Below are 26,228 nucleotides of genomic sequence, written 5' to 3'. Positions count from 1 at the left end.
CTTGGGCTCTGGAGGGGACATGGCATCAAGAATTCAGCTGGTTCCTCCACACAGCTGACGGTCCTTGACCATCCATTTCCCAAGGTTCAGCCATGCCCAAAGGGCAAAGAAAGATCCCAGAATCCCAGAGAATCTCAGACCCACTGAGATCACTTAGTTCCCCCCACACCACCATCGGGGATGAGAGTTGGAGGCTGAAGGACGGCATGTAGCGATCCCAAGGTCACCTAGATGCTGCAGCCAGGCCTGGACCCACCTCCAAATCTCTTTAGGCCACTCCCCCACAGCTCAAGCACTTACAGGTTTGTGGCAACCTGCTCCTGGAGATGCCAGCAAAGTCAGGTCTATCCCACCAAAGAGCCTTTCCTGAGGACTCTTCAGGGCCAGGCCCTGTCCTGAATACGGGGGACACAGAGATGAATCAGATGAAGACCTCACCATCTTGCCCAAAGCAGCCATGTAAACCAAGGCAGCCACAGCTCCAGGGACAGAGGTCAGGACAAGCTACCGAGCAGCACAGAGAAGGAAGTGACCGTGAAAACCACATCCTTTCAGGTTCATTTAGCTCCCAAAGTGTATGGTACATGGGAGTCTTGGTGGCCCCTGGAGCATAACAACCTATGGCACAAAGGACCCAAACGCACACTGTCACACGGCTTTCATGCCCCACTATGGAATGTGTCTCCAGCTACACATGTGACTGGCATGGCAGGAGCTGCCTCTGAGGCCATGGGGTGAACACCTCACATAGGTGAGCTGAAAAGCTGATCAGGCACCCCCACTCCTGGGCTCCGTGTGGAGACAGTATCACCTCTTGGCACCAACATGGCCAGAGCTGACCTCTGGACTGCTTTCACCTCCCTGTATTTCTGCTGTCCCTCTCTCTCTGGCTCTTTCTCTGACCCAGTTAAAATATATGATATGGAATCAGAGGGTAGAAGCCAAATTTTGGCTCTGCCACTAATTAAGTGTGGCATCTTGCATGAGTTCCTCAACCACTCTGAGCTTCATTTGGTTTCTTCATATGCAAAGCAACCTTGCAGTACTGCTGAGAGTAGAGAGAGGATATGTACCTAGCCCAGTCCTGGATACTTAGGTGTTTGAGAAAAGTTCGCTTCTTTCTGTTCTGCCAGAGACAGATGTAGTCACCAAAGATCCCATTTTCTTCCCTACATTTTCTCAACCCCTTAGAGTTGACCAGGGCCACATGACTAGTTTGGGTGGATAAGTTATAAGAGGTTCAGGCAGTGGAAAGTCCAAGTGCAGCACTGCAGTCTCCCACCTGTTTCAGAGAGCGCAGCTGCAAGTTGGGGGCACTTCCGTTAACCTGGAGCCCTAAGGAGCTCTGTGATGCTGAGCCCTCCACTGACCTGCACTGGCCATGTAGCTTGAGCAAAAAAGAAACTTTTGTTGGGTTAACCTCCTGAAATCTTGGGGCTGTTTGTTACCAAAGTATAACCTGGTCCCTTCTGACTGTTACATTCAACATCATGGGGTTATTATACAGATGATATGAGATCATATATATTAATGTAACTAGCATAAAATGTGAACATTAACTTTTAGTTTCATTGCTTCCTCCCCACCTTCTTCTTAGGATAAATTTGGCGCAAAGATCACAGCTTGCACTGGGAGAAAATTAATTAGCTATTTTATTTTCATCTAAGCCACACAAAAATATAGTCATGTGCCACATAATGACATTTCAATCAACAAAGGACTGCATACGAGACAGTGGTCCCATAAGATTATAATGGAGCTGAAAAATTCCTATCACCTGGTGACATCATAGCTGTCATTACATCCTAGAGCAACACATAACTCATGTGTTGTGGAGAGGCTGGTGTAAACAAACCTACTGCACTACCAGTCATATCAAAGAATAGCACATACCATCATGTACAGCACATAATACTTGATAATGATAATAAATGACATGTTACTAGTTTATGAATTTATTATACTTTTTATCATCATTTTAAAGTGTACTGTTTTTTGCTGAAAAACAGTATGTCGTGCTATGCTGGCAGCGGCCTCATACATTTCGTGTTTATCTCATCTCTTGATGGCATCATTTCCTCTTGTGCTTGATTTAATCTTTTGTTGTTTTGTACATTAACGTGCTGTACAGGTGTGTAGGAGAAAAAGGCTGTACTGTATAGCCTAGGTGTGTGGTAGACCACACCACCTAGATTTGTGGAAATGTACTCTATGATGTTTGCACAACAATGAAATCGCCTCACGATGCATTTCTCAGAATGTCTCCCCATCATTAATCAGCTGTATCAATCAAGAGAAAAAACACATATGACATCAATGCAATAATCATTATTGCTAGCATTTATCGAGCACTTACCATGTGGCTAGATTGCTTATGTAAATCCTTACCTAATCCTGATAACACTTTGTAGGAGGCAACATTATCCCCACTTCATAAATGAAAAAATTGAGATCAAGGAGGTTCTAACATGACCATATATAAGAAAATCAGAAAAAACCTCTTGCTATAAACACTTAGAAATTCTGGATAAATATAACAAAAATTATTGTAAATGCATAGAATAAGTTCCCAAGAGTTTCCTGAGTTCCCAAGAAAGAAAATAGATGCTTGCAAGAATAAAGAGGAAACTGAAAATAGAGTAGTTACTATATGAGCAGATGCAATAACTGACCTGGGGCCGGGGGTGGGGGGGTCATCATAATAACCCAGCTTCTTCAGTGTGGGGTTTTCACACCCATGTGCTTTGAGGGTCCATGGAACGAGGAAGGGTGGCACCTTCCATGAAAGGTTTGCTAGAGGCCTGTCTGCCAATCACAGGGAGGGGAGAATGAAGCTTCTCCTTTTTACCCAAGTTTAAACAGAAAGTTTCCCCTGATACATGCAAACTTCAGGCTGTGCCTCATGTGGATCTGGAGTTTGAATTAATCTTAGAAACTCACAAGTATTTATCCAGAAACCCACAAACCAAGAAATTAACATAAAAATCTATTCCTAACCAGTGATACTCTGGAATGTCTTGTGAAAACTTTGTGGAAGAACTGTTCTACAATCCAGGCTACAAGGGAGTCTCACAGGAAAAACAGGCTGTGACAAAGATGAGCTCACCCTAAAAAAATTACAAAACAAATAAGAAAAGAAGCTACCATGAGTGAGAAACCATGAGCAAATAAGAATCAGGAAGATTAAACTTCAACATGAGAAAATATAATTCCAATATGAAAGTAAATATGAAATATATATGATGTTTAAAAATATTGAAGATATAAGAAAGAGTTGAAAATAGGACAGAAATAAAAAAAGAACTAAATATAATTTGTAGAAATTAAAAACATAATAATTAAAGGTAAAAATTAAATGGATAGGTAAAAAGGCATAATGGACACTGCTGAGGATAAGATTAATAAAATAAAGCTAGATATGAGGAAATTGCCCAAAATGCAAAGGTGAAACAAAGAAATAGAAAGAATGAGTGGTCAAGAGACATGGAGGATTCTCTCTGTCTAAAAGGAGTTCCAGAAGCAAAGAAAAGAGAAAATGGTAAAGACAAAATCTGAAGAGATAATGCCTTGGGGTTTTCTGGAATTGATTTAAAAATATATTCGTCTTCATATATCAAGAATTCAAGGATTTCAATGAATCCCAAACAGATAACTAAACTGATCCATATCTAGCCAAATCACAGTGAATCTGCAGAACACCAAAGACAGATAAAAATCTTGAAATCAACCAAAGAAAAAAATTGAATTATCTCCAAAGACAACTTCCGTAGACCTCTGAACAGCAACAAAAGAGGCCAGAAGATAATGGTATAATGTCTTCAAAGCACAGAGGAAAATTAACTGTCAACTGAGAATTTTATGCCCAACTAAAGTATCATTCAAGAGAAATGGCTGACTGCAATAATTTTTGGACAAACAAAAACTGAAAGAAGCTAAAACTCAGATGTATTAGGGGAAAAAACCCTTTCAAACATAATTTCTCATTCATCAGAGTTAAAAAATATCATCTCTGGGAACACCAAATATTGGCTAACCTATGGAGAATTGGGGAACTTTTATACACTGCTGCTGGAGTGGAAATTGGAACAATGAGTTCGGACAGCAATTTGATACTATCTAGAAGAGTTAGAGACAAGCATTTTCAGTCTGGGCAAGCCTTTGCTCATATGCATGAGGATCCAAAGATATAGATATTATCTATAGTTTTACTTGCTATTGTGAAAAACTGAAAGCAATATGTCTTTTAGGAATGATAAATAAACTGTACTATCTTCATGCAGTGCAATACTAGAAAGCAATTAACATAGATGAACTAAAAGTTTAAAAAGTCAATATGAATAGATCTCACAAATATCTTAAGCTGCTGCAAAAGCAAGCTGCAAAAGGATGAAATCAGCAGAACATCATCTATAACATTTTAAAACACATAGTCAAAATATACTACAGAGAGAGAGAGAGAGAAACAAAGAAATTTGCCTGAAAATAACACACACCAACTTGACATTATTGTTATATGTGGGAAAGGAAAAGAGAAGAAAAGGCATGGATGGTGGGGCTTTAGCTGCACCTGACTTTACCCATACCTGTAACATTTTATGTCTTTAAAATAGACTGTTATGAACTATTTTTAAATAAAAAGTTAAAAAGAAAAAAATTTTTTTCTGAAGCAAATCAGACACAATGCTAAAAACTGTTTATACTCAGTGGTGGGTACATAAATATCTTATGTACATTTTACTTTTTTACATATTTCCTATGTAAACTTTGAAACTTCAGAGTTTAATTTTACCACTAGGATGGCAAGAGGTACTATGGGTTGCTGAGCCAAATTGCACTGCGCTGTGGCCTACCTCACAGGGATATGCCATGCTCCTCGGCTCACCTGTTTTCAGCACAGATAGCAGAGACACATTTTCCATCACATTCTCCTGAAACACCCCCCCTCTGCAACTAAAGTGACAAGAAAGTTCCTTTTTAAAAGATAAATAAATGGACAAGGATAAAGAAAATAGGAGAGGACGCAACAGCAGCAGAAACGTGGAAACTGCAAAACACATGGGCAAATGGTAGCTGACTCTGCTCGCCCAAGAATGTCAAGTTCTAAGTCAGCAGAGAGGAGAGCTGAGCAAAGTTCATTTACTCTGCAGAACACCCCTCCCCAAAATGACAGCATATCAGGTACTTAGAAGAATGAAGATATATGGAGGTGTTAAAAACAGGATAGGTTCAAAATCGATAAGGAGGATGAAGTCTGTAGGTCCTCACGCCCACTCTGGCAGAAACTTGGAGACTTATTTTCTGGAGAGAAAAAAAGAGGATCTCCCAATTGAAGGATGGCAGGAATGACTGAGCGTGAGGGAGCCATACTGAAGACGAGCAGGTTAAGTGCGATTTTATACACTGAATGTCGAGACACTCTCCACCAAGCCCGCCTCCCCAACTCAACTTCCGGAACACAGGTGGCCAAACAGCATCCAAGTAAGAGATGAGACACCTTTTCTCGGGGGAATCTAACTGGTCCAGGAGAACGTCACGGAGGGCTTACTGTACACACCACACACATATAAACCTCACACACTGCACACTAATGAACACACATGCACAAAATTACAAACATAATTCACACTCACTACACACACACGGTATACATATACCACACGGACACACAATACCTTACATACACCACCCCCCATACTCACACACATTGGGCACAGGGAGTACACCCACCCTTGCACACACATGCACTGGCACTAACGTTATGCATACATGGACCATATGCATAGTCACCACACACATCCTATACATACTAGATGCAAGCACACCTCCTAAACCCAACATGGATACTCACAATACATGCAAACCCACCCCTGCTCCATGAGTCTACCCTGTGACCCAGGGGCCCTGACACTCACCCTTTCCCTTGGTCTCTGAATAAGGCCTCTGAAGACTAAGTCTGTTGCCAAGCCAACCAACTGACCACCTGCTTCTCTTCTTCATGCCCACGCCTTCTCCCCACAGCCCGGAGGCCCGGTGCCAGCTGCAGCAACAGCACAAGCCCGTATTGTAATCATTTATTCATTTCGTTTCCTCCTCAGTGAGTGTAGTGCAGTGCAAAGATGAGACCTGATTTCTGGTCCAGGATGCATCATGCACCATCCATGTGGCCTTCATCTACTCACTTAACCACCTAACCCCATCTGTTTCATCTGTAAAATGGGAATACAGGGACACCTGCCTGCTCCATGGCATTCCTGGGAAGGTAAAAGAAAACAATGCTGGAGAGTCACTGCTCTGCCAGCTGTGAGGCAGCATCTGATTGCCACATGCCAGCCACTGGACCTGTTCCTTGGGGGCTCATGAGCTGGGCAATTTCCAGAACTTCTAGACCTCCCAGCACCCTTGCAGGGTAAGCCTTAATTTTCCCATTTCATTGATGGGGAAAGTAAGGCTCAGGGACATCCTTTGCTTGTCCAGAACTTCATAGCTAGGAGGTGGTGGGGCCAGATTTGACTGTAGGCCTGGAGGTTCCAAATACCCCCCCTTTTTTTTCTGTCCTCTGGGTAGGGAGGGTCCTCCCAGACCAAAAAGCAGCCAAGAAAAATCCAACCCTCCAGCAGCTCACACACTAGTTGGGAAGATAAACACGTAGGCGATTGAGAGAAAAAGAAGAAAAAACCCAGCATGTGAGAAGTGCTGAATGCGAGGCGCAGGCAATAAATAACTGTTCAAAGCAGTGAGGCACGGGGATCCTGGAACATTCCAGCCCCACGTCAGGAAACACAGCCCTTCCTGAGGGAAACTCCAGGCAATGCTTGGCCACAAAGAATATTTAAGAGGTTCTTGTGGGAACAGGGGACCCAGGGCCAAATGCACGTCTTCCACAGAGCCTGACCGTCCCCTGGGTCCCTGCAACACTTCAGCTGGAAGAAGTGAGGGTTTGTACCACAGATTCCAGTGTTTATGGGCTTCTAAGAGAACGTGGGCATTTCATAAATGTGATTTGATGGTGGAACAGTTGGCTGAGGGAAGGGCTGTCCTCATCCCAGCTGCTCGGTGGTCTCCTGGGGGGCTGTTTCCTGCAGTGTGCTGAACAGGACCCTCGTCCACATGTCCTAGAATCTCAGAGCTCCATGTCTTCAGCACATATGGTTTGGTATCATGTGGCACCAAAGCCATTCATGATTAAATGGGTCCACCTACATAGTAAAGGCATGAGCATCACGAAGGACCAACCACCCTATTGAAACGCTTTTCCATCCCTTAGCCATTTGTGTGACCTCGTGCTATGATGGACATGGTGTCTGGAAGCAGGCCCCTATGTTATGCCCCATGGCTGCTGGCACCATGGAATGTCATTGCCAGATACCAAGACCCCAAGGAGGACATCTTCAGCACACATAGTGCTAATACCAGCTCAAAAGGCCTTCATATCTATGGTATAATAAAATACATATATTTGGGTTTTGTTTCCAGTTCCTGGCACAGAGTTCCTAAAATGCTTAGAATCTCCTGAGTGATAAGAAATTCTTTTGTTATTCCTATCAAGCCCCTTTCCACCATACCTGAGCTCATGCTAATGAGGTGACTCTAGATGGACCTCTATATAGCTTCAGGTGAGGGGCTGGGTGCCAGAGGAGCTAACCCTGTGACAGAAGGTTCAGCCCCACCTCCCAACTTCCACCTCCTGAGGAGGGGAGGAGAGGAGCTGGAGATTGAGTTCAATCACCAATGGCCAAATGATTTCATCAATCGTGCCTGTGTAATGGAACCCCATATAAAAACCTTGATCCAGGTAGGTAAACACATCAAGATACTGGGAGATGGGGGTGGCCGGTTAGCTCAGTTGGTTAGAGCATAGTGCTGATGGCACCAGGGTAGCCAGTTTGATCCCCGCATGGGCCTCTGAGAGCTGTGCACTCCTTAAAAAAAGAAAAAAAGGTACTGGGAGGGTGTTGCCCCTGGAGAGGGCACAGAAGCTCCACGCTCCTTCCCCCCTACCCTGCCCTGTGCATCTGTTCCATCTGGCTGTTCCTGAGTTGTATGCTTTAGAATAAAACTGTAGCAGAAGTATCGCCATGCACTGCATAGCGATGTTTCGGCCAACAATGGGCAACATATACGGCAGTGACCCAATAAGATTATAACGGAGCTGAAAAATTCCTTTTGCCTAGTGACATCATAGCCTTCATAAGTGCAACGCATGACTCACATGTTTGTGGAGAGGCTGGTGTAAACAAACCTACTGCACTACCAGTCGTATCAAAGGAGAGCACATTCCATCATGTACAGCACATAATACTTGGTAATGATAATAAATGACATGTTACTAGTTTATGAATTTATTACACTTTTTATCATCATTTTAAAGTGTACTGTTTCCTCTTATAAAAAAAAAAATGTTTGCTGTAAAACAGTGTGCCGTGCTATGCTGGCAGCCGCCTCATACATGTGTTTACCTCGTCTCTTGATTGCATAATTTCCTCTTGTGCTTGATTTAATCTTGTGTTGTTTCATACAGTAACGTGCTGTACAGGTGTGTAGGAGCGATAGGCTGTACTGTATAGCCTAGGTGTGTGGTAGACCACACCACCTAGATTTGTGTAAATGCACTCTATTATGTTCGCACAATGACGGAATCACCTAACAACACATTTCTCAGAACGTCTCCCCTGAGTTCTGGGAGTAATTCCAAAGAATTATCAAACTTGAGGGGAGTGTTGAGGGAACCCACAAGTTTGTAGTCAGCAGGGTGGCAGAAGTGCAGGTAGCCTGGGGATCTCATTTGCAGCTGGCGTCTGAAGGGGGGGGGGCAGTTTTGTGGGACTGAGCCCTTAACTTGTGGGGTCTGTACTAACTCTGGGTAGTTAATGTCAGAACTGAATTGAAGTGTTAAACACCCAGTTTAGGTGTAGGAGAATTTGAGAATTGGTCTTAGAAGGATGAATTTGGTGTCAGAAAAAAACAAAAAAAAACAAAACCCACACAACAGTGTCCATCTTTTCCACAAAGATATCCTCTAAGTTTCTACAGCATAGTTTTCAGCCCTTTTCAGAGGAGACCTCGGATTTCCAAGACAGGCCTCCTCATGTCTGCATAGCACTTTACAGCCTACCAAGTCGTTCCTCTGTCTTGCCAAATTTCTCATCACCATAGCCCCAGGAGGTAGGTCTTAAACTAAAGGCATTCCTTCTGCTCAACATGCGTGTCTATTTATTCTCTCCGCCAGGTTGTAGAGGATCAGGAAATGGAAACATTTGTGCCAGAAGATTCTCTCTCCTGCCCCCATTTTACAGATAACGAAACTGAGGCCCTTCAAGGCCATGACTGGCTTGATATCCACCCAGCTCATCAGGGCAGACCTCTAGCAATCAGGTCTGTGGAAACCAGCTCTGGGCACTTCCAGCTTTGGAAAAAGCAGCCATCTGGGACCAGAGTCTCCCCTGAGTCCTAAGGGCCTTGCCTCAAAGGCGGTGCCTGCGCCTACAGATGGCCGGAGAGGAAGTGAAAAGGGAAGTGAGCCCCTCTCCTCCTCCCTCCCAGAACAGTCTTCCCCAGCACATGTTCAAGTCACAGAAATCTCTCGTTAAAGTTTTACAGTTTAACCACTGAACATGTTACTTTGTCTCCATAATTTATACCTGACCTGGGTGTCTAGACATGACATCATGGTAAGGTATGCCTCGTTCTGCGTTCTGTGGGAAGTTTACAATCACCAGAGCTCAGTGTTGTAGTTACAACGGCCTTGCTCTGCGGCAGTGGGGAGCCTCACCAAGGGGAGCATAGAGCCATGGGCTCACAGACCTCAAAGGTACTTCCTCCCCAGCAGAATGACTTACTAGGAACTCGTTTCCAGAGGAGAAATCGACAGCAGGTGACTTACAAAGGTCACACGACCAGGAAAAGTCACAACTTCCAGCCTCAAACCCCAAACTCTGTGCACACCACCTGCTGCCTCCCAAGTTCCATTCACAGCACCCGCTGCCTTCAAGGGGAGTTTGGTTGGACCCCAGGCCCCAGCTGCAAACCTCTGCTCTCTAAACAGCAACTTTGCAGGTGAGGTCACTCACCTGGCCCTCAGCCCAGGGCTCCCATCACTGGCAGCTGAGCCAGGGACTCCTAATGCCCTCCACCTGTCAGACTGCTCAGGGTTACTGACAGGTGAGTGAACCCCATTTTTGTGGCCCGTGGTGTTCAGGGAATCTGTGGGCCTAAACCCATGTACTCAGATCTCGGTCATGTTAAAAAAATCACAGACTGAATCTCTCTCTCTCTCACCCCCTCACCCCGCACACACGGACATAACAATTATTTTCACGTCCATTTCAGTTCTAAGCAACTGTATCTTGACGGGGAAGACACCCAAATCAGTCAGTGTATATTTCTAACACCATTGTGCCTACACTGGGCAAGTTGGGAGAATAATAATAGTAACAAGAACTATTTATTACAGGCCTACTATGTGCCAGTGTGTGCCATATCAGGTACGTTTTTATTCACCTCATTTGATATACAATAGAATTAACGATTCTGCAAGGCGGCCATCATTGTGCCCACTTTACAGACAAGGAAACTGAGGTTCAGAGAGAGAAGTGGCTTGTCCACAGAGAGTGTGAGGAGCCAGGATTTCAGGCCTTGGTCTGGGTTGAAGCCTGTGGTCTTTCCAGCGTCCAAGCAGGTAAGGGATACAGAATCCCTCAGCAGGGACAGACTGCTGGGAATATGGATGACACACCAGCCCAGCACAGATCCCCATCTAGGAGCTCTAGCTGGGAAACTGAGCCACTAGGAGCAAAGCAATTAGCCAGTTGCTTGATAATAGAAAGGGGGAGGTGGTCAGCCATTTCTTTCCTCCAGGCTCGGTGGAAAGCCATCCCACCCCCACCCCAACTCCCAGGGCACTCTCGCCCTGAGCCAGCTGGCCTGGATCATTCTCTGTGCTCAGGGGTGGTCGTGTGTGTGTGTGGGGGGGCAGGGGGGGCTAGTGGAAGCCAGGGACTGCTTGTCCTGTTTGTAAAACCCCCACACTTTGTCCATGGGTTTCTGGTTACATAGGAAGGGGCCTGGTGCCTTATAGCACCACCCCCCGGGTGTCTTGCACAGGGTGTAAGAGGGTTAATATTCTGGCTGGGCAGCAAAGCTGGAACTCCCTGCCCCCTCCCCAGCCCAAGGCCCAGCGGCTGCAACTCTGTTAAAACGGTGCAGAGAGAACATTCTGAGTTCACAGTGGACCTCAAACTGGCCTTAGTTAATCTTGTGTCATTGGAAGAAAAATGTTTAAATGGAGCTGGGAAGGCATAGTTGATCAACCACACACCTCAGGGGTGGGAGAATCAGGCAGGACAGCAAAAATGGAGGCCATGGTGGTCTGCCTGGTCTGCAAAAGGACTGGGGAAACTGAGTCCATTCAGCAAGAGAGAAGAGATACCATATGATGGAGGACTAGGAATATGCAGCAGGGCTTACACGCAGACACGAGGCCAGGGCGTGGGACTCAAAGGAGATATAAAAGAAGCAGCCTCTCTCAAGGCAAGAGGCCTTCCACCCAGGACATGAGGACCCAGGTATCTGTGTGGGGGCTGGGACCACAGCAGACGCCCCAGGCCATCTAGCCCCTGCCTAGATCCCACTCTCAGCCTTGAGTTGTCACTTTGGTTGTCGAGGGCTGGGGGCAGGGACCCAGCTGTCTTTCCACCACCTGCCAGGGAGTTTGGGGCTGGAAAAGCACCTGACATCATGCACCAAGAGCTTCCTGGGCTGAACCCCCTCCAAAACATTGTGCCACCTCTCAATAGGCACTACACCTGCTCTATAGGCTCAGACTCTCTGCAGGTAGAAACACTCCTCTGTGAGTATCTAATCCGAGAGAAGCTCCCAGCGCAAGGGGAGAGCCAAACTGTGGAGGACCTAGGACCACCCTGCTCTGGCCTGCTCTGCTGCAATCACCTCTGACCCACAGGAGCCTTCCAGCCCCCTTTGCCTTCCCAACACGCGTGCAGGCCTCCCTCCAGGCCACCCAGCCCTGCCCTTCCATCCCAGCTGCTACCAGCCCAACCTCCAAATCTCCAAGTGGGAGGCAGACATAGGCCACCAGGTGGGCGGAGCTGCAGGAGGCCTTGGGAATGTGAAGTCTCCTCTCTCATAACTCATGGTGAAGGGAGCACAGGGCGGGGTGGGGGACCCACGGCTCTCAGACTATTTCCAAGAGTCCCTCCCAGGCTTTTTGCTGTCTCATTTTGGATAAACAGTCTCTGTGCGTCAGCTGAAACTTCCATTCTCCGGTCCTTATCCGTATCTTCCCCTTGGCACATTGGATGACAGCAGGAAGGGTGTGCTCTGTTTGTTTTCAGCACATCCGCTTTGGCGTGTTTTATAGGTGTGAAAGCTAAAGTTCAAGGTTCAATCAACTTTGCAAGGGTCACCTGATGCCAAAAGAAAGCAAAGGAACCTGGATTTGAACTCAGTGCTGCCCATGTGATCGAGAATTCTGTGACCTTTTGTATGGAGAACAATATGTGGTCCAGCTTTGGCATCTACTATTTGGGAACTGGAACACTTGGATGGACCTCAAGCAGGAACTGAGGCCCTCTTTGGGGATGCTGCACCACCTGGATCCCCCTTCAGGACATACGGTTCACTCTCCCACTGCTGGGAAGGTTGTGGGCTGGCAACTCACCTCCATCTGCCCCTTCAGGGAATGCCTCAGCAGAAGACAGATGGCCACATCCGATCACCGACCAACTTGAGAGTATAAGGACCCACACACTTGGCCCCCAGCTCAAGGCAGTTCTGAAGGGCTTTACAAGTCAGAGCTCCCCTGTGGCAGGCTGACCTTCACTGAGGCCGCATTGCAGCCCAGCTTTTCACGTTGCTCCATCCACCCTGCTTCCCTTCCCATAACAGGTGTTGATCCTCAGAGAACCCCCCTCCCCCAATAAACTTACTGCACTAATCTCCCTCCCAGAGTCTGTGTTCTGGGGAGCCCAACCTGTAACCGCTCTGGACTTCCCATTGTTTCGATCCGCCTGTCTTTGGCCCTGTGAACTGACTTGGCCTTCTCGGGCCACAGGGGGTAGGGGTGGGGGGCCTTTCCTCAGAGGATGTGATGACTAATTTTATGTGTCAACTTGGCTGGGCTAGGCGGTGCCCAGATAGCTGGTAAGACATTACTTCTGGGAGTGTCTGTGAGGGTGATTCCAGAAGAGATTAGTATTTGAATTGGTGGATTGAGTAGAGAGGAGCACCCTCCCCAAGGCAGGGGAGCTGCATCCAGTCCTTGAGGGACTGAATAGAACCAAAAAGTGAAGGAAGGATGGATTTGCTCTCTCTGCTGGAGCTGAGACATCCATCTTCTCCTGCCCTCAGACACCAGTGTTCCTGTTCTTGGGTCTTCCAGTTTGGACTGGAACTACAGCACTGGCTTTCCTGGTCCCCAGCTTACAGATGGCAGACGGCGGGACTCCCAGCTTCCATAATCTTGTGAGTCATTTCCTCATAATAAACCTCTTTCTGTGCACCTACATATATCTTTTGGGTTCTGCTCCTCGGGAGAATACTGACTAATACATTGGCAGAAGGTAAGTTGTCAATTTTTTCTTTTAACTAAGAGAGCAAAATTCCTGAGAGCTTTCTCTGCAGATCTATTATCAGTTTGGCCCATTGAGCAGGGCTGCAGTAGCATTTCTCATATCCCTGACTGAGACCCACATCACTGACCTGGACCACCTGCAGGAGAGACAGGTTTTAAACACACAGACACCTAGGTCAGCCCCTAGAGGTTCTTAGTCCGGAGAGCTAGGAGGGCCTGGAGGTCTCCATGTTTAACCTGTTCCCCAGGTAGGCCAGGGACCCAGGGACCCAGGGACCATGAGGCACCATCCAGCCTCCTCATCAGCAGCTAAGCCTCCAGCCCCACAGAGAGGAAATGAAAATCAGTATTCTCCAAGCTTCAGGGGGGCACTGCCAGCTCTTTACCTGAAAACAAGTGTCCAGTAAAGGCAAATGGCTTCAAATGTCCAAAACAGAGCTTCCCATTACAGCTTGATTAGCGTCATCTAATGAAATTCCATTATTAAAAGACTCTATGATGTTTATTTCTTTTAATAAGAATTGAAGTCATTGATAACCGTAAATAACACATGCCCCCAGTTTTACTTTACAAAGGTTTTTCTTACACATGACCTCATAAGATTTTCTAAACAACCCCCAAAAGATCCAGGACTACCTCCATTTTGGGGGGTGAGAAAACTGAGGTATGGATTTGATCCTACAACACCCAACCCAAATGAGCCCCAGTCGTTCCCCCACACCTCAGCGCCTGTCTGGAAAATAAAAATCATGTGAAAATGCACATTTGACCCTGACGGTGCTTTTCTCACTGAGGAAAAAGCTAAGCGGCCCTTTCCTGCCCCCGCCCCGGCCCCCACATCTGCAGCTAATGTGCTGTTGCTTATATTTAAGTTACCAATGGCCACCCTATCTAAGGACAGCTGGAAAGCTGACTCAAGGATGTGCAAATGATTCTCCCCTCTCTTTCAAGCCATTCTCCCTTCTTCAGGGGCAAACGCAGGAATCCTGAGCCCAGAAGTGCAGGATTCTCCGGAAGGCTCTCGTCATGGCCCTGGCAGCCGAGCTCTCACTCTCTCCTTCTCTCTTTAACTCCCCAGCAATGCGCCCATGGCTGTGGGTGTACAACCCTCCCAGGTGCAGACCAAGCCAGGTGCACAAGCAATTCCCTAGAGGAAGGAAAAGCTTGTAGCTCTGATGAGGCGACCTGGCTGGACAGAGGGGACTCAGGGATGAAAAGGTTGGCCCATATCTTCCTCACAGGATGGTCCTAAGGCTACATGGCTCATGTCCATGAAAGCCCAGGACCCTCAGCATTAAACACGTGCTGGATACAAATGTATGTAAGAGGCCCAGGTGAGAGGTGGGCTGATGTCTGCAGTGCACTTTGAAATGCGCCAAAAATAAGATGGAGAGAGGGATGGAGAGATAAATAAGATGTCTCACACAGCAAATACAGTAAAACGGTAAATAGAAAAATCTAGACAGTGGCCGTGGGGTGGGGTGTTCGCTGTAAGGTACTTTTAACTTATCTACATGTTTGAAATTTTTCATTAAAAAAGTTGGGGACAGGGAAAGGACAATCTTTTCAACAAATGGTGTTTCAAAAACTGGATATCCACATGCAGCAGACTGACCTTACCTAATGCCATATGCAAAAGGTAACTCAAATTGGATTCAAGACCTAAACATAAGACCTAAAACTATAAAACTCCTAGAAGAAAACACAGGAAAAAACGTTGTGATGTTGGTTTTGGCAATGATTTCTTGGATGTGACACCTAAAGTACAGGCAGCAAAAGAAAAAATAGATCAATGGTATTATATGAAGCTTAAAATCTTCTGTGCATCAGAGGACATACAGTGAAAAGGCAACCAAGGGAATGAGAAAAACTATTCACAAATCATATATCTAATAAAGGATTACTATCCAGAATCTATAAAGAACTCTTATACCTCAAGAATAAAAAAAATAAACTACTTAATTCAAAAATGGGCAAAGGATTGGAATAGACATTTCTTTACAGATGATACACAAAGGGCCAACAAGCATACGTAAACATGCTCAACATCACTAATCATTAGGGAAATGCAAATCAAAACCACAATGAGATACCACCTCACACCTGTTAGGATGGCTACTATCAAAAAAAAAAAGAAAATAGCAAGTGTTGGCGAGGGATGTGGAGAAATGGAGCCCTTGTGCACTGGTGGTCGGAATATAAAATGGTGCAGCTGCTGTGGAAAACAGTATGACAGTTCCTCAAAAAAATTAAAACTAGAAGTACCACGTGACCCAGCAATTCTACTTCTGGGTATGTATTCAAAAGAAATGAAAGCAGGATCTTGAAGAAATGTTTGCACACCCATGTTCATCACAGCACCATTCACAATGGCCAAGAGATGGAAGCAACCAGACGGCCATCGACAGACGAGTGGGTAAACAAAAGTGGTGTATACATACAATGGAATATTTTTCAGTCTTAAAAAGGATGGACCTTCTGTCACATGGTACAGCGTAGATGAACTTGAGCGCTACGTGAAATAAGCCAGTCAGAGAAAGACAAATATTGTATGATTCCACTTACATGAAGTATCTAAAGCAGTCAAATTCATAGAAACAGAAAGCAGAATGGCAGGAGTGGGAAATGGGGAGATGTTGTTTATTGGGTACAGAGTTCCAGTTATGCAAGGTGAAAAAACGGTTGGCAATTGTTGCACAACAGAGTGAGTACGTTTAACACTACTGAACTGTACACTTAAAAATGGTTAAGATGGTGAGTTCTATGTTTGTTTGTTTGTTTCACCACATTTTTTTTTTTTAAAGCTGGAGGAAGGAAGAGGTCCAGGGTCGGTGTCAGAGGTTTTGTTCAGGACATTCCTTGCCCAGAATCCCGCCACCTGGAGGAAGCCCAGGCCAGGACACCTCAGATCAGGCTGAGTCTGATCGGCCCCCATTTTACAGATGAGTACACGGAGCAAGGGCCTGGCTCAAATTCAGATGGACACATACGCAGCTGTGCGGAAACAGAATCGTCAGGGCCCAGTGTGGGTCTTCTGAGCAGGAGCTCTCTCCTTGCACAGAACCCCAAAAGCCAAACTTTCATGATTTAATAAACATTCATTGAGCACCTTCTACATGCTGGGCCCTCTGCTGCGCAAAAGGTCACAGAGGAGTCAGATTCATGCCCTGTCATCCGGGAGCCAGTGGGTGGGGCGGGGGGTCTACTAAGTTGTTCGATAGCTCACCACCAGAAGTGCTACCTGCCATGAGTGTGTGCCCAGGGTACAGAAGCAGCACAGATGCTAATCACGCCTCTCTCAATGGTGGTGAGATGGGGAAGTCTAACAAAAGGAAGGGGCAGCTACACAAGGGTTTAAAGGGTGACAGAGGAGTTCCACAGTAAGGCAACATAGGGAAGAGCATTGAGAGCCTGGTAACAGCCAGTGCAAAGGCACAGAGGCAGGAACCAATCCGATGTGTTTAGGCTACGAAAAGCTGCTCAGTTTTGCTAGAGCTTAAATTGTGAGAGGAGGAGACATGGAGCTGGGGCCAGAGAGAGACATAGGCTTAGGGAGTTTGGACATCTTCCTGTGGAGGAAGGGGAGTGATGGAGGGTTTTCAGCAGGGCAGCAGCAAGGTCCAATCTGCCCCATAGGGGGTCCCCCTGATGGTCATGTGAGGGTGGATTTGAGGACGAGGTCTGAGGCAGGATCTCAGAGGGTTGCTGAAACCCAGATTCTCATCAGAGTGATTGCTTAGACCACGGGGCTCCCTGGGGACTCAGGGTGCCAGACAGTGGCTGTCAACTAGGGACCAGGCCCCCAGTAAACTTTGGGTAGACAGAAGCTCCAGATTGCAGGGTTCCCTTGATATCACTGGGAACACTAGGGACAGGCCAGATCCACACACAAGCAAAAGGGGATGCCAAGTGTCCCCCTCCAGCCCCCAGCTGTAAAGGATTCAGAGAAAAAGGGTGCTATGGACTGAACTGCATCCCCCCAAAATTCGTGTTGAAGCCCTACCCCGAAGGTGATGGTATTTGGAGATGGGGTCCTGAGGAGGTGATCGGGTGGGGCCTCATGATGAGATTAGTGTCCTTATCAGAAAAAACACCAGAGAGAGCTCTCTCCCTCTCCCCACCCGGCCGTGTGAGGACACAGTGAGAAGGTGGCCCGGAAGCGAGCTCACACCAGGAACTGAATCTGCCCATATCTTGATCTTCAACTTTGAAGCTTCCAGAGTTGTCTGTTGTTTAAGCTACCTAGTCTTTGGTATTCTGTTATAAGAGCCCGAGCTAAGACAAGTGGATTGGAAGGGAGCGCATTCTTGAGGACATGTGAATGCAGACTGTGCTGTAACCTCATAAAAATAAACTGGGTCCAGCTTCCCCACAGGGCACTTGTGCAGCCCAGAAGGCAGCTCTCCTTTCTTGGGATAAGATGGCTCCACTACTGCTCACAGAACAGAGCCTGGTAGGGAGGCCTCATGCCTCCTCGGGGCCCATGGATGCAGCCTTGGGGAGTGGAAAGAGTGAGCTTGGTGAGATCCAGGCAGGGCTCCAGCAACCCCACCACCTCATGCTGCAAGGCATTACACAAACCTCCCTGCTCCAGGCCGACACCCCCCTCCAACGTGGCTGGTGAGGATTACCGTCAGGCACCAAGAGTGCAGGTCCACCCAGCCAGAGCGCTGTGCTTTGCAAAGGGCAGCTGGTTCGGCAGTTCCAGGAGATGTCATCTTCCACTTTCCCCTCTCCTCACCAGGAGGGCCCAGGCCCGGCTTTCCACTTGAAGTTCTCAACCCCAAGTCCTGAGAGCTGGGTGGGCCCTCTCTGACCCACACTGAGATCAACTGTAAGAAGATGTCCTGTCCAATTTGCAGGTGACATGATATTATATAGAGAGAACCCTAAAGATTCCACCAAAAAACTATTAGAACTGATAAGTGAAGTCAGTAAAGTAGCAAGATACAAGATTAATATTCAGAAATCAGTTGCATGTTTATACACCAATAATGAACTGTCAGAAAAAGAAACTAAGAAAATAATCCCATTCATAATTGCATCAAAAAAAAACACACACAAAAAAACCCACCTAGGAATAAATTTAACTAAAGAGGTAAAAGACCTGTACTCACAAAACTATAAGACACTGAAGAAAGAAATTGAAGAAGATACAAATAATTGGAAGCATGTACCATGCTCATGGATAGGAAAAATTAACTTTGTTAAAATGTCCATACTACCCAAAGCAATATATAAAATCAATGCAATCCTTATCAAAATACCAATGGTATTTTTCACAGAACTAGAACAAATCATCTTAAAATTTATATGGAATCACAAAAAGACCCCAAATTAGCCACAGCAATCTTGAAAAAGAACAAAATTAGAGGTATCACCCTACCTGATATTAGACTACACTACAAGGCCATAGTAATAAAAATAGCATGGTATTGAAATAATGGAACAGAACAGAAATAAATCCATGCCTATATGGTCATTTAATCTATGACAAAGGAAGCAAGAATTCACATTGTGGTAAAGACAATTTATTCAATAAATGGTGCTGGGAAAACTGGACAGATACATGCAAAAAAAATGAAACTGGACCACCTTCTTATGACATAAGCAGGAATAAACTCAAAATGGATTAAAGACTTAAATGTAAGACCTGAAACCATAAAACTACTCCTAGAAGAAAACACAGCCAGTAAACTCTCTGACATTGCTCTTAGTGATATCTTTTCTAATCTATCTCCTTGGGCAAGGGAAACAAAAGAAAAAATAAACAAATGGAACTACATCAAACTAAAAAGTTTTTGCACAGCAAAAGAAACCATCAACAAAACGAAAAGACAGTCTACTGAATGGGAAAAGATATTCGCCAATGATACATCTGATGAGGGGTTAATATCCAAAATTTATAAAGAACTCATACAATTCAATGCCAAAAAAACCCAAACAATCCAATTAAAAAATTGGTAGAGGACCTACATACTCATAGACATCTCTCCAAAGAGGACATACACATGGCCAATAGACATATGAAAAGATGCTCAATGTCACTCATCATCAGAGAAATGCAAATTAAAATCACAATGAGACACCACCTCATTGACAGCCTGTCAGAATGTCTATCATCAATAAATCAACAAACAAGTGTTGGCAATGATGAGGAAAAAAGGGAACCCTCATGCACTGTTGGGATGGCAAATTGGTGCAGCCACTATGGAAAATGGTTTGGAAGTTCCTCAAAATATTAAAAATAGAACCACCTGGCTGGCCCGGTGGCTGAGGCGGTTAGAGCTCCATGCTCCTAACTCCGAAGGCTGCTGGTTCGATTCTCACATGGGCCAGTGGGCTCTCAACCACAAGGTTGCCAGTTCAATTCCTCGAGTCCTGCAAGGGATGGTGGGCAGCGCCCCCTGCAACTAAGATTGAGCACAGCACCTTGAGCTGAGCTGCCTCCCGGATGGCTCAGTGTGTTGGAGTGCGTCCTCTCAACCACAAAGTTGCCGGTTCGACTCCCGCAAGGGATGGTGGGCTGTGCCCCCTGCAACTAGCAATGGCAACTGAACCAAGAGCTGAGCTGCGCCTGCCACAGCTAAGACTGAAAGGACAACTTGAAGCTGAATGGCACCCTCCACGACTAGGATTGAAAGGACAACAACTTGACTTGGAAAAAAAGTCCTGGAAGTGCACACTGTTCCCCAATAAAGTCCTGTTCCCCTTCCCCGATAAAATCTTTAAAAAAAAAAAATAGTAGAACCACCTTATGACCCAGCAATTCCAATTTTGGGTACCTATGTTCACCTATCTGCAATAGCCAAGATATGGAAGCAACCCAAGTGCCCACCAATAGATGATTGGATAAAGAATATATAGTATATATACACAATGGTATATTACTCATCCATAAAAAATGAAATTTTACCATTTACAACAATGTTAATGGACCTAGAGGGTATTACACTAAGTAAAATAAGTCAGATAGAGAAAGACAAATACCATATGATCTCACTTATATGTGGAATCTAAACAAAATAAATAAAAAAACAAAACAGAAACAGACTCATACAGAGAACAAACTGATGGTTGCCAGAGCAGAGGTAGGTTGGCAGCTGGGTGAAAAAGGTGACGGGATTAAGAAGTACAAACTGGTAGTTACAAAACAGTCGTGGGATGTAAAGTACAGCATAGGGATTATAGTCAATAATGTTGCAACAACTGTGCGTCCTGCCAGGTGGGTACTAGACTAATTGGGGAGATCACTGCATAAACTATACACATGTCTAACCACTATTCTGTACACCTGAAACTAATATAAAATAATATTGAATGGCAAGTGTAATAAAAAATAAAAAAAAGAAATAATTTAAAAAGAGAGAGAGAAATGTCCTGTCCAGACTTGAGGAGGGCTGGACCCCCTCCACCTTCCTCCTCTTTCTAGAAGACTGAGCTTAGGGTCAGGATAGCAGCAGGCTTTAACAGAGAACTTCTAGTCCAAGGAGCCCATTTCTGCTTGTCAGCTATGGTCTGTCCTGGCCCTCTAGGAGGTGTGGACATTTCTTCTGGGAAAAGAGAGGGTGGTTGCCAGTTGAATCACTCCTTAAGATCGTGGGTCACTGTCGGAACCCTCCCTGTAAGGACCTCCTCAGCTCAGGCAGGGGCTCCTGGCTTCTTTGCGCAGGCTCGTTCTGTGGACGCCTGTGCTCTCTGCTCCTCAGTATGTCCCAGTTCTAGGACTCTTAGGATGGGTCCAGCGCTGCCAGCTGCTGAGCGCTCCCTCCACCCCAGGAAAAGCAAAACTACCTAGAAGATGGAGTTGTCGAGTTACAAGTGCTCCCTGGGTGGGGTCAGCCCATCACCATCCACCATAACAGGCCATGGGTTACACTAAGCAAGGACAGGCCCCAAACTACCCACCCCATAGACCCTGAGGGTGGGGCTGGAGTGGACAGAAGGCCTCCACTGTCCACTGGATCTGCCCAGCCTGGGACAGCATAAACAGATGAGCAGGTGGCTGATGACACCGGCCAAGACCCTTCCCATTTCCTGACCACAGTGTGGGTGAGATGTGCTCACTCCTGGGACCCCAGCCCCAGCCAGAAGTTTCTGAAAATGCTTCCCTGTGCTACTGAGACAGATTGAGCCCTCTGGCCCCCAAAGCCCAAGTGTGTGACCTTGACCCCCAGCATGTGGCCTCGTTCGTTGATTTGTGGATGACAGCCATTCTGACAGGTGTGAGTTGATATCTCATTGTGATTTTAATTTGCATTTCTCTGAGAGAATCATAATGGGAAGAAGGAAGAAAACCAACTCCGTGATCTGCTGAATAATATAACTACCTCTTTCTTTATGTTTTCTCCTATCTCCCCCACTTCTTCCCCACAACGTGCAGGACTCCCACTCCCCTCCTGACTGTTCTGGAGAGAAGCCGACTGGTATTTAACAGGCCACGTGCAGGGCAGACATATTCACCCTATAGCTAACCAGGAGATCCCAGCCTCCCCAAAGGCTGCCTTGGCCCAGCCACGGGGCAGGGTGAAATGCACATCTGCTGCCCTTTGCCTGGCCCCTTTTCCTCTGCCACCCGTAGCCCCCTCCATCTCATGCCCAGAATGTTTGCACCATTCCAGCTTTCATGCTCCAGCTCCGTCTCCAAGCCAGCCTCTACTCACCTCTCAAAGAGGTGGTTGAATACAGCAAGAGAGACTTACTTCCCTCGGCTCTGCTCCGTCCTTTCCCACACCTCAGTGGAGACCCCAACTCCCTCCCTGCGCTCAGCATGATGGAGTGAGTGACAGGAGAGCCTTGTCTTACACCTGGAGAGACGCAGGGTCCCTCTGCCCAATGGGGAAATGCCCGTGTTGCTCCAGGTGGCCTAACCCTGACCCAGAAGCTTAACAGTTATCTCGGGCATCACTCCGGCCCCTGCCACACCCTGTGACATGCCCATGGAAGAAGAAGACACCGGGGAAGTGCTGAGAACCCTCTGGATGTGCAGACAGCCCAGCAGCTGAGCGATGTGCCTGCGACATGCGCCAGCCCCTGTGCAAGCTCTTTCCAGAAAAAGAAAAGGCAGGTGACATCTGTGGATATTTACAGCCCCACACAGCATGACGGGAGGTGTCGAAAAATGCTTGTCTGACAAAAAAACCCATCCCAACAGCTGGAACCACTCCAGGCTTCAATGCAATATCAAAGGGCCCAGAATCTCATCAAGTGAGGCCATGCTGTCAGTTGAAGCTGAGAGCAGGAGTAGATGCCCAATGGAACAGACCTTCAGCTCTGCCGCACCACCAGGCCAGGACCCAAAATTTACCGACGATGCCAGGATAGAGGTGTTCAGGCCCTATGAAGTGTCCTCTCCAGCTCAGCCAGCCAGTCTGCCAGCAGCAACTATGACATTTTCCTCTTGCCATACTCAGCCTCCACCTCACCGTGGACCCTACAGGGCCTCACATAAGTAATATCAGTATTTCTCTCCACCTCAATTACTCATCTGTACAATGAGGATAATCATACATCTACCAGCTGAACCTCATATCTCACACACATGAAAATTGCCTTTGCAGTCATTCATTCATTCAAGAAACATTCCAGGTTCCAGCTCTTTGCCGGTGGCTGGGAAAATTGAAATAAATATGACAGGGACATAAACTGCACGGAGGCCAGGCAGTAAAAAGACTCTCTATGTGGTAAGTGGGGCAGAGACCCAGCCTCACAGGTGAGAGAAGACCCTGGAAGCAAGGAAGCTGAGTCGGGGAAGGAGGGCAGTTCTTCCAAGAAGCTTGGCTGGGAAAGGAAGCTCAAGTTGGGGCCGGGGCTTAAGGGCAATGAAAAGTTAGTAAGATTGTCTTCTTAAAGATGAGAGATGATCTTTGTGCTTATGTGCTGATAGGGTAGAACCAGTGAGCAGGAAAGATGGAAACCACAGGAGAGAGGGGATGCCCAGTGGAGCGGAGTCCTGAGTAAATGAGCTAAGCCAGATCCAAAGGGCCAGGCCTTAAGCTGGAGGAAGACCCCCACGCTCCCGAATCCTTTACCTCCTTTGGGTACCACAACACCTCAAACACCTTTAGCAATGCCCTTATTTCCCAGTATTAGGATTATTTGCTCACTCTCTGGTCCCTGCACCGCTTTCCCCTACACACATACCCTGCCTGGGAGCTGCTGAGCCCCTTTTCATCACTGTGACCCAAGCATCTAGCACAGTGATTAGAATCTCCCAGGCACTCAGCTACTTTGAATAAATGGCACTACTTGCTTGTCCCTCCTTTTAAGCGAGTCTCAGAAACATAATCAGATTCACTGAGAATCATTTCCCTAAAATGCTGAGCTCTGCAGATTGGCCAGGAGGTTGCAGCCTCCTCCCAGGAGAACTCCTTCTGGCTTTGAACCCTCAGCCATTCAAAACACAAACACACTCATACACAGAGCTTGAGCCAGGGGTGAAATGTCAACATCGTCTTGGACTCAAATCAATCAGCTCAATGCTTGGATGCACTAGCTAAGCCACCTCACCCCGGGCCTGCCCTTGCCTATATGGGGGCCCAGGGGGTTCAGTTCCTGTCCTGGCCAGGACTCCAGCTGAAAAAAAGAGAGAGAGAGAGAAAGAGAGAGACAGATAGAGAGAGAGGAAAAATCCCCTACTTAAGTTAAACTTGTCATCTCCTAATGAATTTGTGGCAGATCTTCTCCACAACAACAAGGCAACATGAGATCTGGCTTCTAAAACACTATGGACCAGGCCATCTTAGTTATTGCAGGAAGGGGCCAGCCCAGAGTCCAGCTTGTGTTGGGACCCGTCCCTTGTGTTGGGAAAATTTGCGTGGGATTTCTCAAGACCTCAAATGTTCCAGGTGGCTTAGAGTAAAAAAGCACTCCATCAGGGACAGAAGACCCAGGTTCTAGTTCTGCTTAGGCCACTTCTCAGCTGGATGACCTTGGCCAAGTTGCTGGTTCATAGGCATCTGCCTTCTTCAGATGTCCTCACATAGCAGAAAGTGGGGAAGGAGCTCTCTGGGGTCTGTTTTATAAGGGCCTAATCCCATTCACAAAGGCTCCACCCTCATGAGCTACTCACCTTTCAAAGGCTTCTCCTAATATCATCACATTGGGGAATAGGTTTTAACATATGAATGGGGGGTGTGGCACACCAGCATGCAGCCTATAGCAGCATCATACCATGGAAATATAGAATAATGTGACTGAAAGCCCTCTAAAGCGTAAAGTACTATTTCAAAGGTAAGAAATAATGACATGATATGCTTGTTTATAAAAGTGATGGTGTTACCTCTGCTGCCAGCCGACTGAACTCACTGGAGGGACATCTACTGGTGGAACGCGGCTTAAGGAACTACTTTTAAAATTAAATCTAGTGGTGAAGTAACGGTAGTGTATCCCATGCTAATGCTTACTTCTTGGATCAGCACTGGCTGATATTGTGTTCCAGGTACAGCTTTGACAGAACCCTAATTGAGTGTCAGGGAGTCTTTGGGGCACCACAAAGGGAAACAGATGATGACAACACCCTCTGGCCTCTAGAACCTCTCAGTCTGTCCACGCCAGTGTAATCAGCAACCTTTCTAGGAGCTAATTTGGCACTATGATTCAAAAGCCTTAACCCAATAATTCTGCATAGGACTTTATCCTAAAGAAATGATTACAGACGTGGACAAAGATTTAGCTAAAAAGATGTCCATAAAGTTCCAGTTCCAGTAATAATGGAGTAGCTTGTATCAGACTAACTCTACTTTGGATAAAAACTATAAACTCTAGATTTTAAAAATTCTAAACAACTATTTGAAGACACTAGAGACCACCATAAAGCCAGCAGAAACTGGAGGGAACTCAATCCTTGCCAAAAGGGAATAGCACTGAGTGAATTCTACATTACATGACTTTTTCCCTGGGTACACACCTCAGTTCAGGCAGTGCAGGGTGGCCAAAACTCAAGTCAAAAACTGCAGTGGTTTAGGTTTAAGGCTGCCAGAGGACATGGAAACCAAGAGAAGAATCTAATAAGGGAGTAGGCACACAGAGCAGAGAGCCCCAAACTCTATGTACAAACTCCCACCGAAATCCTTGGCTGATCCCTGAACCATGTATGGGTAAGTGAGATTCTAATGAGCTAAGTAGAAAACAACAGTGGGAAAGCTACAAAAGCTGAGCTGAGCTAACAGCTGCTATCCAACAGAAGGAAGATGGTTTAGAGCTTGAATCTCTCCAAGTTAGGGGATTTAGTTAACACCTAGGGCTTGCCTTTGAAACCACAGAAAGGCTATGCCTTAGGAGTAAAACTATATCCTAGGTCTAAGGGATTTACATACCCACCCTAATAAAATGTAAAAACCAAACCTTAAGAAATTTACAGTAACTTAGCTGCTTGCTAGAACAAAAATCAACAGTCTTCAAGGAAACCAGAATCTCTACAACATACCAAAATGTTCAGTATATAACCAAAATTATTAACATGGAAAGAAAGGAAGGAAGGAAGGAAGGAAGGAAGGAAGGAAGGAAGGAAGGAAGGGAAAGAGAGAGAGAGGGAGGGAGGGAGAGGAAAAGAAGCAATTGTCACCCAAATCAAGAGAAATGTCAATACAAACAAACCCTAAGATGACCCAAATGTTGGAAATAGAAGATGAGAACTTAAAGT

At 46.2% G+C, this 26,228-nt stretch overlaps 1 protein-coding gene and 1 long non-coding RNA gene across 4 annotated transcripts in view; one reads left to right on the top strand and one right to left on the bottom strand.

Moving 5' to 3' along the window:
* The window catches only part of COL26A1 (collagen type XXVI alpha 1 chain), a 196,173-nt gene that overhangs the window by 77,467 nt on the left and 92,478 nt on the right, over positions 1–26,228 (bottom strand). The window lies entirely within an intron of this gene.
* LOC141570381 (uncharacterized) lies at positions 13,208–16,700 on the top strand. Its single transcript, XR_012494385.1, has 2 exons — positions 13,208–13,476; positions 16,390–16,700. It is a non-coding gene; the product is annotated as an uncharacterized LOC141570381 (long non-coding RNA).

The sequence above is a fragment of the Rhinolophus sinicus genome, linkage group LG03 (assembly GCF_036562045.2).
Source record: "Rhinolophus sinicus isolate RSC01 linkage group LG03, ASM3656204v1, whole genome shotgun sequence".
NCBI classification, from domain to species: domain Eukaryota; kingdom Metazoa; phylum Chordata; class Mammalia; order Chiroptera; family Rhinolophidae; genus Rhinolophus; species Rhinolophus sinicus.
This window is presented reverse-complemented; position numbering and strand designations above follow the sequence as displayed.